Genomic DNA, 3,639 nt, shown 5'->3' with positions numbered 1-3,639 from the left:
CTTTGCGACCCCATGGACTGTAGCCCGCCAGGCTCCTCTGTCCATGGGATTCTCCAGGCAAGAATACTGGAGTGCGTTGCTGTGCCCTTCTCCAGGGGATCTTCCCAACCCAGAGATCAAACCCAGGTCTCCTATGTTGCAGACAGATTCTTTATCATCTGAGCCACCAAGGAAGCCACAAGGCACTGAACCCAGTGTATTTTAAGGGAGCCTCCTAGATCCCTGCAAAACAAGGCCTTGGTTATAAAATGAGGGTCTCTCTAAAATCTAAGATACACAGGGAATTCTGAAAAGACTTTTTTTTCTTTGAATTCTTATCCCTCAAGACTTGAAATCTGATCTGGGTTGATTTTCTCTCTTCCTGTTTTCTTCAAGAATGCAAAGGCCAGATATTTTTCTGTTCCAAAAACCTGTGGGTAAAATATGGCAGCTTACCCTCTTTAATTAAGAGGGTAATTAAACCAAACCATAGTCGCAAAGAGCTGATGGGGTTCCCTTTGGCACAGGCCTTTGACCACACTGCTTTGCCCCTTGACAGCCTTGAAGGAGGAGTTTTGCAGTTTAGAGAACTATGGGCCTGTCCCATTGAGATGGGCTGCTGAAACTTAAAAGGTCCCTGAAATTTTCATTCTGTTTTCAGTTTGCCCAGTATATTTCTATGGTGGGTATTTTAAGCATCTTTAGAGATGAGAGTTCCAGGATAAAACAACGGCAAGTGAAACTTGGCAAACCCTAGAAGTCTGCAATTGGAATTCCACATTGTGCCTAGCTGCTAGGATGCTTCCAGAACTACTGACAAGACCATGTTTGTATCTACTCTGAGGTCCCTTGACCTAGGACACCATGCCTCTTAGGAATCTCACACTTGCTATTGGGGCACATCTGAGGTGCAGGGCCCACGTCAGTTGCTGGAGGTGCAATGGCTATGTCCCCAGGCTCAGAGCAGCAATAGCAAAAGGGGCCTGATGGAATATGAGATGACCCACCCAGTGGTGTCCTGGTAAACGGTTAACAGGGAGCAATCCAGGACTGTGGTACTGGTAATGCATGCTAATTTCCCTGGTTGAAATACTCCTCCACCATTTCCAATTTTAAGCTACTGATTTTTAAGGTCACTACTTAAGTCCCAGGTAGCACAATGGTAAAGAATATGCCTGCCAATGCAGGAGGTACAAGAAATATGAGTTCTATCCCTGGGTCAGGAAGATCCCTTGGAGGATGAAATGGCAACCCACTCCAGTATTCTTGCCTGGAAAATCCCATGGACAGAGGAACCAGGCAAAGCTACAATTCCATTGGGGTCCCAAAGAGTTAGACATGACTGATCATGGATGTACACACAAGTTACTAATGATGTTGAGCATCTTTTCAAACTTTGGTTTATCTTCTTTGGAGAAATGTCTATTCAAGTCCTTTGCCCATTTAAAAATCTTAATAGGATTATTTCGTTTTTTGTGTTGACTGCAGGAGTTCGTTATATATTCTGAATATTAAATGCTTATCAGACACATGGTTTGCAAACATTTCCTTCCCTTCCATAGGTTGCCTTTTTACCTTAATAATTTTCTTTTGATGCATAAACATTTTTAATTTTGGTGAAATATAAGTTATCTATTTTTTTCTTTTCTTGCTTTTTGGTATTATATCTAAAAGACCATTGCCTAATCCACAGTCACAAAGTGGTACTCCTGTGTTTTATTCTAAAAATATAGTTGTAGCTCTTACATTTAAGTCTGATTCATTTTGAGTTAAGTTTCGTATATGATGTGGAGTATGAAGTAACTTTTTAAGTGGTTATATATTAAATAATCACGTAAGTGGCAATGTAAGATGCACTTTTGTCTCTTGATTCATAAAGCCAAAATATTTACTATCTAGCCCAGGGAGGCCTGGCGTGCTGTGATTCATGGGGTCGCGGAGAGTCGGACACGACTGAGCGACTGAACTGAACTGAACTGAACTGAGCCCTTTATAGAAAAGTTTACCAACCACTTTTTCCAGGTGCAGTCCTTGCAAATATAGTGCTTAATAAATGTTTAACAAATAGACTCAACAAATATTTAACCCTTCTACTGACTAAAAGGACCTACCAAGAGATTATGGGGTGGGAGGGGTTTCAAAATTGGAGTGAGAACTCATTACATCCAAGCAGGAATTAATTATGCCTAGGGGAGAAGAAGCCAAGTACTAGAGATTAAATATTTTTCTGGGCAAAGGCCAGTCCTGAGCGGTGATAAAAACTAAGATGTAAGAACTATTTCGCATATTTTTGGAACAAGACACATAACAATTTGGAAAGACATATGCCATAGTGTACACATGTACACACACATTTCCCTTTCCATGCTAAAGTCACAGGAAATTTATAGAGATAGTGAGCCACCAACAGGGCTAGAATTACTGTCTCATGAGAAGGAAAAAACATTTGTAACACAGGGTAAGGCAAGTCTTTGGTTCACTCTTTTTTGTTAGTAGGAGATAGTCTTCATATGCAGGGAAATATGTGTATTACTGCCTATCTGTGGAGCCAGAATTTCAGTGAAAATGCTTTTGCAACTGAAATCCCTTTCCCTAATGACAGTCCTCCCAAGGAGGACTAGCTGTTGCTGTTCACAAGGGAGAGAGGAATACATGTCACATCAGTCTCTCTCAATAGACAAAACCATAAGCGGAGCAAAAAAATCGAGAAAGAACTAGTCTCCCTGTGACTCTATGGTTTCTCAGAATCTCCCAACAAGAAATCCTTCAAACAGCATAGTTAGTGATAGATTCAGTTTGACTGTGAGTAACAAGAAACTCAACTAAACAATGACTTAAACCAGAGGCTTTTCCATTTTTCTGGCATAGAAGAGATGCGGAGGTAGCCAGACCAGGGCTCGTCAAGGCTCTTGCCACACTGCCATCCTTAGTGTGTGGTTTGATGCTTCAGGGTCACCAATAGCATCTCCACCTCCACTTTCCTATCCCTGAACTGGGAAGGAGGAAGGGGAAGGGCAAAACGTGTGTGCCAGGTGAGTCTGTTGAAGGAAGAGGGACCCGAGAGTGGGCTTCTGTCTAACATTTAGAAGTGAACTGTCCAAGGAGACACATGTGCTGACAAAGAAACAGGCTTTGTGGACATGGGGCACCTGGGTGGAGAGTAGCAGGGTAAGGAAACCAAGAGAACTGCTCTGCAACATGGCTCACAGCCAATCATTTGGACTCAAGGTCCTTCCTGGTAACCTGCACAGCACTCAGCCAAGATGGAGATTCCAACGAGGAGGATTCTGGGAGGTTAGTAGGACAGATGGTCTGACATCTCCTCTCTCCTTTTGACCTTTCCCTAATTCTTTTGGTTGATGGTATCTTGTTCGTTCTTCATTCCTTACCAGGACCTCCTATTGTTAAAATAACTCATGTATGCGGTTACTATGGTAGTGTTTCCCCCTAATGAATCCTCACTCTTTTCTAAAACCTTCCCCCAGTGACTTTCATTTCCATCTCATCAGCCAGAACTGTGTCACATGGCAACTTCTAACTTCAAGAGAGATTGAAAACATAGCTTTTTAGCTAGGTACAATTTTTTTCCTTTAAGTCAGGAAAAAGAGGAAATGGATTTATGTCCTAAGAGTGTCTGCCACAAATAAACCTTTGATTTGT

The sequence above is a fragment of the Moschus berezovskii genome, chromosome 7 (assembly GCF_049115385.1).
Source record: "Moschus berezovskii isolate FMDL1 chromosome 7, NW_MosBer_1.0, whole genome shotgun sequence".
Lineage (NCBI taxonomy): Eukaryota > Metazoa > Chordata > Mammalia > Artiodactyla > Moschidae > Moschus > Moschus berezovskii.
The sequence above is the reverse complement of the archived record's forward strand: the minus strand, read 5'-3'. Positions refer to the sequence as shown.